Raw genomic sequence first — 12234 nt, forward strand, 5'->3', positions numbered from 1 at the left:
AAGATTACCTTGTTCCTGGAGCAGGTAGCCATGACAGGGATTCTCCTGTTGCTGATGGAGCAGGTGGCTCTTGGAGCTGAGCTGGCCTTACTGCTGTGCCTTTCTTCTGTGCTAGTTCTGATGCTGCTGGTTAGCATTTGCCTTCATAGCCCTGTTAGTAAGCTCTTACCTGTTCTTACCTTTTGCTTCACAAAATTTTAGGAACTTCATGCTTTGTGGGTCCCTACTCCCCAAGCTCTTTAAAATTGGTCAAAAGCCATGAGTAGGGACGAGTCAAAGATTGTGTGTTTGCTGTCTGTGTGTGCTGTGTGGCTGCCCTGGATGCTGTAAGGAAATCAGGCTAAAAACCAAAAGCATCTGTTGTGTGGGGTTTCTTCTGTTGTTGGGGTATGTTGTTGGGGTTTCTTCTCACTTTTTAAAAGTTATTTCTTCTCTGTTGCATGGCTTTCAAGAGGATAAGCTTGTTAATTTTTTTCTTTGCCCTTTTCTAGTTCTTTCTGTTAAAGCAGAGGGATAAAACTCTAGAACAAACAAAAACTAGGTTAAAAGCCGGTGACATAAAAAAAAAAAAGTATTTGAACAAGTCTTCTGCTTAACACCCAGCCCCCAAACCCCACCTCAGTTCTAAAAGGTGTTTAGCAGTAAGCTGTGCTGCAGTCCCCATTCCCAAGGAAGTTTTGCCTAACCATGGAGCCTGCTCTGTTCCTGTCCACAGAACAGGAGCCTTTGTCAAGAGTGAGTGTGTCAAAATTGCCAAACATTCTCTCTATAAGAAGGTAATTATTTCTAAAAAGTGATGTTTTCTGCTGACAGTGTGGCATAAACACCATTTCCCCACCTGTAGATGGCTTGGGTCAGACACAAAGGAGTGGGAGGGGGTGTGAAAATGTGTGGTAAGATGTGGACTTATAGAATCCTATAGGTTGGGAAAACCCTTAAGATCATTGAGTCCAACCATTCCCCCAGCACTGCCAAGCCCAGCACTAACCCGTTTCCCCAAGTGCCAGATCCACACGGCTTTTAAATCCCTCCAGGTATCCCACCACTGCCCTGGACAGCCTGTGCCAGCGCCTGACCACCCTTTTTGGGAAGAAATTTTTTGTGATATCCCATCTAAACCTCCTCTGGCACAACTTGAGGCTGTTTCCTCTCATTCTCTCCCTGGCTACTTGGGAGAAGAGACAACCTTCCCCTGGCTCCTACCTCCTCTCAGGGAGTTGTAGCAAGTGAGAAGGTCACTCCCAGCTTCTGCAGCCGCTCCTTATCAGACTTGTGCTCCAGATCCTTCCCCAGCTCCATTGCCCTCCTTTGGACTTGCTCCTCTTAAGGAAGGTCAGCCTGGAGCCCCATGTACTGATAAAAGCAAAGAACACTGGTGAGTAGATGGTGTCTAGTCTTGCTGCAGGCTTGTGATAACTATTTATGGCCAAAACAAACCATGAGGAAAGGACCTCAAGAGCTTCTGCTCTGGACTGTGAAATCTTCCAAGAAAGCATCTGCTCCTGGTTGGTTCAAACACTGATAGATTTTTCTGTATGAATTATTCAAAACACCCGGATTTACGTTGTTCTTTCCCTCTTGAGAAACTTGTCATGACACTGCTGTCAGAGAGGCTGTGCAGGCATCCCTGGGAGAGCTGGGCAGAGTAGTGTGGTATGGCCTGCTATGAGATATCACCCAGTTCCTCAGGGTATGGGGCAGCTGGACTGTGTTTGAGACAAGGACACGAGCTTGGCGCTTTTCCTGAGTCCTGAGGCTGCTCAGCCTGCAGCAGCTCAGGGCTTTCCACTCTGTTCCCCCCCTCCCATGCGTGCAGTGGGTCTGGAGAGCCCTTCCAACACCCTCACCGTGCTGACCGTGCTGTCAGGGAGCACTGATGGCTCTGGGACAGGTAAGACTTTTTGGAAGCCAGCGTGGTTTGCTCTGTGTTGGTGCCAGCAGGTGGCAACAGCGCCTTGCAGCCCCGGCTCCTCGCAGCGCACAGCAGCGCCAGTGCTGCCAACCTCCCGCTGCTCGGCTGCTGCTCATCCCTTTCCCGCGTGGATCATCCAGCCCTTCGAGCTGGTGCACGAAGCGGTGCTCAAAGCCAGGCACGCAAAGCTGTTCACTCAGCCTCCAAGCAGGCATCTCGCTCCCAAAGGAGGGAGCAGCTGGCTGGGATGCAGGGCGGGTGGTGGCTGGTGCCTGGATGTGCCCTGGGACTCTGAGGTTTCCTGCTGCATGAGTAAGGCCAAGCCTGCTTCGGTTTCTTCTGTCTACCCTGGGTACCACGTTAGGAATTCAGGCACGGTGAAGGTAAACCAGTGGAGAGAGGAGTGATAATGACTGTACAGCTGCCAAGTGAGTGGGTGCATGGTGGCTGGGTGATGTTAGGTCTGGCACCTTAGCTTTGGAGTGACTGTGTGACACGGCAAGGGGTTGGAACGGGATGACCTTTAAGGTCCCTTCCAACCCAAACTATTCCATGATTCTATGATTATTTGCAGCAGCAGCTTAGGCACCTTGAGCCTGGAGAGCCCTGACAAGTGGTAGTACTTTCCTAGCCTAAACAGAGCTGTGAAGCAGAGCGGTTAGCCTGAGAGCTTGGTGTTAAGTGCTCTTCCTGAAGGTAGAGTTACTTAGCAGGATAGATGGGGTCAGACCCTCCTGTAAAATGTGCAACAGAACAATTCTCTTGGTGCTGTGGTGCTTGTTTGGAGAGGAGCTATTTCTGGCTCCATTCGGATACTGAGAGACTGGAGTGGTTTTCTGTATTGTTTTTCTGGAGAGCAGTGATGTGGAAGAGCACTATTGCTGCACTATGCAGTTAAGCAGTAACACTGTAAGAACAAAAGGCAAATTATCTTTCTGACAAGAGGATCCTTTTGAATTTGTCATGTTCCCAAGGTATATGGTTTTGCCCAGTGCAAAGTGGAGCTTTCCAGCCCTAGGAAAGAATGCAGTTGTAACAGAGAGAAGGAAGAGTTGGACTCACCAGCGGTTTTACTCTTTGCTGTGGTTTATAGTTTGCATCTGGACTTGGCCCCTGAGCTTCTGCATACCAGGTGCTACTCAAGGTCATGCCTAAACAGTCTCTGCCTGAACTTGCAGGCTACGTTGACAGTTTTGAATGGGGATGTTCTCCCCACTCACCTTTCTTTTTGGTGAAGGTTTTGAAGTGCAGCAGTACCTTACCTGAATTTAGCAAAGGAGGACCAGAGATCACTTTGAATCTAAATTACTCCTCCCTTTTGTCTAGGTTTTATTAGTTCTGCTCTGTTTGGAGGCATCACAGCTACCAATAAACATAAAGTGATTGCCCTGCTCCAGGTCTTAAACTGTGCTCATTGTAGGAAAGCCAGGGGGAATTCAAAGAGGAATCCATACCTTACAAGACTATCAGCTCAGGTTGTTAGAGCCTAGTGCTAATAACACCAAGATAGATCAGGCTGAGGTGGAAATCCATTTGCTTTGATGATGGCTCTTCAGGAGATCCCTGCTTGTATGGGGACTGCAGCAGACTGTTAAAGCTACACCAGTCTCCCTCCTGCTTTCAGACTGTATCACTACAAATCTTGCAATATTGGCTGCACAGGGCTTGCTTTCTGCTGATATTGTGGCTCTTAAGGCTGTCTTGAGAGTTGAGCAAAGAAAAGAGGCTTTATCTCCCAATCCTGCTGGCAGAGTGGAATAAGCAAGAGTGTGACGCTTGCAGCTGTAAAGCTCAGAGGGCAGCTGATGCTCCTGTTGGCTCAGCACCCCTTTGCTTCCCACAGTGACTAATCCCTAAACTAAATTAGCATTCTGCCAAGCCAAGAGCATGGAATGCTTGTTCTTCCAAGCCAGGTTTCTGGTAATGGTAGAAGACAGTTCAAGAGGATGAAGCTGCATCCTAGGTTCTTGCAGGCCTCTGAGCTGTGCTGTGCTGAGGCAGAAATGGATGTGGCTAATGTAATTCCTGAAGAGATTGTTGCTTTCCTGCTAGTCTCTTGTGGAAGCTGTATGCAGGTGAGTGGGTAGACCTCCCCATAAAGGATAGGTGCTGGCACACATTTTATCTGGGGGATGGACCTGGCACTTACTGAGTATTTCAGGGATAACTCCTGTCTGGAACCACAGAATACCTGTGACAACTAGTGTAAATGCTCCTTGAAACAGAGAAAAAAAATGCTCTGCAGAAACTGATAGCATGGCACTGTGCTTCAGTTGCCTATCTGCTTTTAAACTGGAGCTGCTAAATGTGGTTGAATCCCCTCTGAGTTATCCACCCAGGAAAATAAGGAGAAAGATAGTACTATCTGGAACTGCTGGAGAGAATAAGCTTGCTCTGACTTCCTGCCTATTGTACGTGCAGATTGGCCAAACACCTACTTTCTCACCCATGTCCAAATTAGGAACAGAAGTACTCAGCTGTAATTCTGGTAAAACCACAGTGTAGTCACACTTGTGTTTAGAAAGGTCTCTGCAATTCAAAATGATCACCTGAGTCATCTGAGGTGCTTCTGACCCCTCTGTGTTCCAGCTTCCCTCTGTGAAAATTCCATGGCACTTTCTGAACTTTTACTGCCTGAACTGCTGCTTTGTGAGGACAGTTTCAATATGTGCAAGCCATTTGGAGACTCCTTGGAAAGGAAACTCATGTTTTCACTTGTGTGTGGAGAACCACATCAGACATTGTAGTGCTGATCCCTGCCTCTTGAGTTCAGCATGGAAGGTCTTGTGGACAAAACCCTAGTGGTTTTAGAGGGGAGGGGAAGTTAGAGGGCTTGACAGCTGATATTCCCCTTGCTGACAGCATTATTTTCTTATCAATACAGGTTTTTCAGGCTATTAAACTAAAATATAATACTAAATAAAACCAATGTACTTCAGAGGAAAGAACTGCCATGCTCCCATGAACTCCCAAGACACCTTGTGGAAGGGAAAACTAGCAATTCATGTAAATGAAGGATTCCTCTTTTATTTCATAGAATAGTTTCAGCTGGAAGGGGTCTTTTAAAGGTCATCTAGTCCAAACCCCCTGCAAAAGCAGGGACATCTTCAACTAGATTTGTCCATAAACATTTCTAAACAGGAACATGTAGAGCTACCTGGTTGAATGAATAGTTGAGTGAATTAGGATTCTGAAAAGCTTTTTTTCTGTCCTCTTGTAAAGCAAGAGGGTGCAAAGTTACCTGCTCTTTTAGGCCTCTTTGCGTTGAGGGACTTAATGCCAGCATCTTGATCATCAGCTTGATTACCACTTGTTCATCAACTTGATGAGCACTTCTTTGGCCTCTGCTGTGTGGGCCAAAGCACCATTAAAAGCTCTATCCCCATGAGTTTCTGCAAGGTTTAGTCATAATTTATGCAAACTGCTCCAGGCCACTGCAGTGTGAGACCGATGAGCTCATGGCTGCTTCTAGAACTGAAGTCACAAAGATTGTATTTCTCCTAAGAAAATGCTGTGTGTATGTTAGTGCCAGCAAGAAATTTTATGCTGCTTTGGCTTCTATCCAGAGAAAGTGGTCTGTAATTTCCAGGAAATGAGAAATCAGACCTCAAGTGAAAATATGCTTTGGGAGTTGGTGAGAGACACAGACCCTGTGCAGGTCTGTGTGAAGCTGATTTTGCTCTGATAACTCACAATTAGCAGCATCTGCTTCTTTTATATCAAGAACATTGATTAAATGACTCACGCTGTACACCTACCTTACTTTGAGGCTTCTACTAGAGGGGCACTGCTGTGCTTAAACAGCAGATGTTTGGCAGGAAGCATACAAGACAAGTGGCTGCCTGTCTTCCTCACAGAGGAGATGTGCTTAGCTGCTCACAGTGTCTTGGTGGCAGTGGAAAGCTACCTGGGAGTGCTTCCCTCATTGCTTGCTCCTCTCCAGTGCAGCAGTTCTTAAATATGGGAGCTGATTGTCTGTTATTTCTCACCATCTTTGCCACATGCAATGATGCTGAACAGCACTGAGTCCCTCCCTTAAACCACTAACACTTCACTTGAAACTACTGAAGTAACCCCACACTTCAGCTGACAACTGCTTACTGGAATGAGACACCTCTTTTCCCCAGAACTGCAGTTTTATGCATTTCTGCTTCATTCTTTGAAAACACTTCCCCTAATTCTGGTTTTGCTCATTAACCTCCCCCTTGCTGCTGACAGAGTTCAGATTTAACCTGGCTAGGGTACTGCTGGTTTCTCCTCTAAATCACCTGTGGGACACTGCACTCATTGCCAGTTCGTGTGCACCTTGCCCAGGTGAAATTTCTGGAAAGTTAAAGGGACCTTTTAGTGCAAGTTTTCCCTTAGAGTTTATTCATGTAGGTCAGTAAATATTTCATAGAATCATATAGGTTGGAAAAGACCCTTAAGATCATCAAGTCCAATTTAAACCCTTTCTTTGCTGTAAAAGAAAAATATTAGAGCCATGAAAATCTGAAAGTCTGAAGTGATGGAAAGCATGGCAAATATTTGAGTATTGTAAAATAGCAGCCAGCATTGCTTATGTTGAGTGGTTCTTCAGGCTTTTTGTGAAAAGTCATTAATCTTGCCCAATATGTAGTAGATTTTTTTTCCCCCTTGCCTCTCTGGCTCCTCATAATCAAATGACAAACTGAACTAACTCAGTAAGAAAGACTTCTCTGAGCTTGCAACATCTCAGAAGTCTTGACTTTGTCTTCAGAGAAGGCTTTTGGTCTCCAGCTGCTTATTCATTTCAACAGTTGACTCAGTTCAGTACCTGAATAAGAACAGTTCTCTGTTGTGGTTTTTTTTTTCCTCAGGTCCTTTTCTGCATTCTAGAGACCCTTTCCATTTCACGTTTGATAGATTAATTTAACACTTAAAAGCATAATTTTATTTCCATTTTAATTTAATTGCATTTGTATGGATGTTCAAGGGGGCATACAATAGCAAGAAGAAGTTGAAATAGCCTAAGTAGAAAACACCCTGGACACATTCAGATTTCTGACTGGTATGAGCTGTAGAATTGCTTAAATACACGTCACTTGCCTCCTTTTTAGCTGAGAGAGAAACCATAGCAATGGGCTGTGTTCATATACAAGTAAACAGGTGAGTCTGAGACTCGCCCTCTCTTAGAAATAAATATAAACTCAGATTAAAATCAGTGACGTCAAAACAGGATTTGCTGCTCACTGATTCTTAAATATGATTAAAATTGACTTGAATCACTTTGACTGAAGTGGATCCACCCTGAGTGTCTTTGGCAATACTTTTTAACATCTGGCCAGGTGTTTGCTCTTGTCACACCAGTGCAAAGTGAAGCACTGGAGATGTGCAAGCTGGGCAAGAAGCAGAGCACCAAGAGCTTACTGGCTCTTGCTGAACTGATGGTCCAAGACCTTTAGCAGCTCTTTTCTGAGAGCCCAGAAGAATGACCAGGATGCACTGTGGAGCCTAAAAAGGGACCACTAACAATGGTGAGCTTTTCCTTCTTCCCTGAGCATGGGTGGGCATGTGTGTCACCTCATCCCAAACACTTAGAGCAGCTACTGCACCCAACTGCCTTTCACAGTCATGTAAACGCTCCAGCTGAAAGGTTTCCAGTTGAAATAAGGGAGATAATGAAATCAATGGTCAACAAATGTAAGTTAACCCTGCTTTGGACACCTACTTGATTAAGCTCATGTTTCAGCCAGAAGGAAGGAATTGCTTATGTCGTGGTTACTGTACATGCAGGATTCGGGTATCTCAATGTCAGGTAACAGAATGTTGCCATCTCTTCCTGTTCCTTCCCTCCCTCCCAATTTTAGTTAAAGTCTTTTCCATCAGAAGCCATGAAAGCTGTAATTTTAAAAGTGCATGAAAACCCAGATGTGCTAAGCAATCGTTGCTCTCACAGGAGGACCCCTTTATTACCTTCTCTCACCATTTATCTGTCTGCTGCAGGAAGAACCTCCAGATCACCACAGCTGCATTTTTATGTGGACACCAACACCAGTGCTATAGTTTCATGGGCATTTGTCTTGATGGCGAAGCTGAATTTCTTTCCTTCTGCTTGTAGCTACCTTGCTTGTACTAATACATCTCTGCAGATGTGCTTTGAATGGAAGGTTTATCACATCCAGATGAAAAATAACCACTCAGCTCCCTGCACCAGCCCACAGTGCCAGCAACCACTAAATTATAGCAGTGCAATTGGGAAGGACAATTTGGGAATGAGTATGAACAGCTGGACACGAAGGTTGCTGTAGCTGACCCTGCTGCTGAAAAAACCAGCTCTATACTGCTCCACTGAGTAAGAGGGGTAAATCTTGTTTACCAATGCAGCCTTGAAGAAAACTTTTGTCGGCGTGGAGTTGTACAAAGTCTAGAGGTGTATTAAGTATGTAGAAATGTTTTGCTGGCAATCAAGGTGGAACAGCTAAACTAATCCATCCTAATGGAGGTGCTCTATGGTATAATACTGTGTGTGAAGCAATCATGCACTGCAACATTGATCTGTGCAGACTAGAGGCATCAGCCTTCCCTCCTTGTCTGAGACCTTGAAAAGACAGTTATTTTAAGAGCATAGCTGCTGCCCTGCCCAGCCACAGAGGTTAAGACTGAAGATCCTGAAGAGGTTTTCCAGAAGTCACTAAGCATTTAATTACAAGTAGGATTACATTCTGGATAAGAAAAATTTGAGTCTAAATCCCTTGGAGCAGGTTTAGGGCATGAAGATGTGTGCAGGGTTGAGTCCTGCCCTGTGATTATCAGATCCAGCAATCCCTTTGCCTCTGTGGGACAAGTCTGCGTTGCTAGCACGTGTCTTGCAGCCACAGATAAATGTCAGAGCTCATAAGTGTTGCTGAATCAGTGCAGAAGTGCCTGCACCCACTTCAGGCTCTTGAGATTTTGGGATCATTGCAGGCAGAGGCATCTTCCTGTCTTTACCTGTGCATGTATCCCATGTGTGAGTGTGAACTGATTCCCAGACCTTTTGGGTGGTCAATTCTTAGAATGAGTCAGAGGCTTACTCTCTACCTGTATTGGTTAGATCTTGAAAGGGAAGAGAATTCTGCTCTCCTGGGGACAGTGACCTCATCAGACATTTTCTTCCTACCAAAAGAGAAATTTTGGTGGTAAATATTTTATTTGTGTTTCAAAACAAAGCTACAGCTGTTGAATAACTTAAAACTTCTTATTTCTTTGTGTCTGCTGCCTTCTTGGCTTATGAGATGATCCATTCAGTAAAATGTGCCATTTGGAAGCAAATTAGAAGATAGGAGACAAAAAAACCCCAGTTATATCTATGCAATTAGGTTCTTAAGTGGATGATGCATCATCACCAAAGTCCTAGATGTAGCTAGAAGCTGCTGTCTTTCAGTGCTACCTGTGCAGCAACAACTGGGTAAACTCCTCTTGGACAACATTTCCAGAATAAGATTCAGGAATACAGGTTCTGTGATAAAACTCATATGCTAACGTTAAATTCCTGCTACAGTTTCCCCTTCACTGTGTTTGTACATCAGTTCTGGAGTACACCATATCTCTGTTCTGCCTTTGTCAAAACAGATGGATAACAAAGAAGCTGTGTCTACAGTGACAGTGGGCATGGCAGTGGGTTAAGAGAAGAAAATACTGGGTATCAGTGCTAATCTATGTCAGAAACCAAAATAATGGATTGGTCGCTAAACTTGATGTGTATAAGTCACTAGACCTGTATCCTCATGAAGGAGAATTGTCTAATGGCTGTGGAAGATAAGTTCACTGTGACACAACCTCTTTAGTCTGGCATGTTACACTTTGCACTGCAAAGTCCTACTCCAAGAAAGGTGCTCCCAGGTGCTCCCATCAAGCAACTTACACAACTCACTGCTTGGCTGTGAGGAGGCTTTGAATCAAGGCCTTCAGAAACAAGAAAAATGTTCAAAAAGCCTCAGTTGTTTTGGTTAGGTCCCATTAAGCTGCTACTTCCATGTATTGTTTTCCTGTTGCAGCTGGCAAAATATTTCTATGTGAAAAGAAGCGTTTCGTCCAACCTCCCTGTACAGCTTTGTAGCCCAAAGCCTGACACTGTACATGTTTTCACAGTGGTAAGTGATAACTTGGCAAACACAGACTCAAAGTATTGCTGCAAAAATCAGACAGGAAGAGCCAGTGGGGATAAGATTGCATGTTAAACTGGGTGAAATAATGCAGAACGTGGTTCAGGGATGGTTTGGTGGAAGGCACTGGTCTGCCTACAGTGCCAGGGTTTTGCCAGCGCATCTTGTCTCTGAAGGGAAACCTCTTGTAGAAGGTAGAGGCTAGCAGGGTTGGTTCCCTGGCTCTCTGGAGATGAACTGTGTGGCTTTGGCACATCCCTCTGCTTCTCAAAGTCCTTGCTCTGCAGGTGTTTATAACATCGTTTCCCTGTGTTACAGTGTGTGGTTTTCGCTGGAATTGTAGGTGGCTGGGACAGGCACTGCAGAGTGAGACAGAACAATACCTCCAATAGGAACCAGGCTGTGGGAACACAAGGCTGAATGACCTCCTAGGGCCCTTGGGGCTATTCTTGTGCTCTTGTGGGCATTCATATCATGCAGACCCTTTCATAAACTCAGTGTGCTCACAATTCACTAGTTGTTTTACTTCCCCTGCAACTGCTAAAAAGCCTTTCCAGAGACTGCCTTCTTTTGCAGTTAAACTATTTAATATTGAGCAGAAGCTGTCCACATTTAGACTATTGCTGTGTTCTCTCTGATGTGGCTTCCCCAGGGTTTGTTCCCATTTGACATGCTTATAAAATGTAGTCGCATCTCTGTAGCCCCCTGGTTTCATGAAAGGTTTTTATTAAACTCCTTTTATTAAAGGAGTACTCCAAGCTGTTTTGGTCACCCCACCCGAGAAAGGCAAGAGCTGTGGCGTGAAGCCTGTTGTTCCAGCCAGGGCACTGTCATGCCAGTGATAGCTACACTGGGAACAGTGGTTTGGGGTGATATAAGCTGCATTTGCACTGTTTCCTGTCGCTCCTTTGCCACAGGGGTTTTCCCATTATAGATCAAGTCCCTAAGCATAAACATGCTATGGAAAAAGGGGCTCCAATTACACCGACGGTTCCTTGGATTGTAACGCCCTGTCCTTTTGCAGTCAGCTGAGCATTGTATGCTGTAGTTTCATCTATTTTTACTTCTAGAGGCATCTTTCGGTGTGAGGCTGTATTTTTAGTGTGTAAATAGCATAGGTAGAATACCATGCACTGTTGGTTGGGGGTTTTTTTTTGTAACAAAGTTTGGTTTATTATACACAGCCCTCAGGCTTCTAGTTTTTGTGTCTTTGCAGCAGGGTGGAAGTTGAGGGGGTGCTGCATGCTGTGACAGTTGGGCAGGGAACTCGTGGGATGAGATTGGCACCCGTGGGGAGCTGGGAGGCACTGTGGCACTTGCACATTTGCCAGAATTCTGGGAAACATTATCATTAGTTAAGCAATACTGATATTTAAGCACTCATTTTTGTTTCAGAGCCCTACTGAATAGGGACAGCTTAGATAGGGCTCCTGTTTCAAGCTGTCAGCTGCTACAGGAAGCTAAGATATAGCTTTTAATGATTTTTTCAGCCATCAGGGTTGCAAAGGCAAAAATATGATTTTCCAAGAGAATATCAGGCCCACTCTGCAGGGAAGGGCTGGGTTGGGGGTGGACAGTAGCACAGGATCTCTGTAGTCTTGATTTCAGCTTCTATGGCATGGATCTCTGTCTATATTTAAATTTCAGGAAGGCTACTGGATAAAAACCAGATTTCTGAGAGAATCTTTGAGCACACACATCTAATGCTGGACATGCACAGTCACTGTTGCCAGCTTACCATTATCACATCGAGCTGAGCTGAGGTCCCAGATGGCTACTGCTGCATACATGGACCTCTCCTTAACCCTGCTGCTTTCCCAGAAAAAAGCCAGCTCAGAAAGAAGACCCACTGCTGCAGGGTATCAGGTACCTCAGCCCTCTTCCAGCACAGCAAAGCAGTCTCCAGCAATCCAGTTAATGGCAGCCAACCTGCTCTGTGTTAATCTGTGCGTGAGTGGCGTGTTGGATGCTGGCCAGAGTGTTCCATACGTCACACAATAAGGCTTTTTCATGCAGTTCTTTTGTTCCTTTTTATCCCTCAATTTTGGGGCCAGCAGTGGTGCAGGTTATACTTGAGGCATTTTTGTGATCAGCACCTTTGGAGGGGTGTACTCGCCTCTGTCTTTTCTCGAAGGCAACAAGATGACAACAGTTACTTCTCACTTCTGTGTTTTGAACATGCCACATACCCAGCTGTTAACCTAAAAATTGTTATTT

Source organism: Manacus vitellinus, unplaced genomic scaffold, assembly GCF_001715985.3.
Source record: "Manacus vitellinus isolate BGI_N305 unplaced genomic scaffold, ASM171598v3 scaffold_60_pilon, whole genome shotgun sequence".
NCBI lineage: Eukaryota > Metazoa > Chordata > Aves > Passeriformes > Pipridae > Manacus > Manacus vitellinus.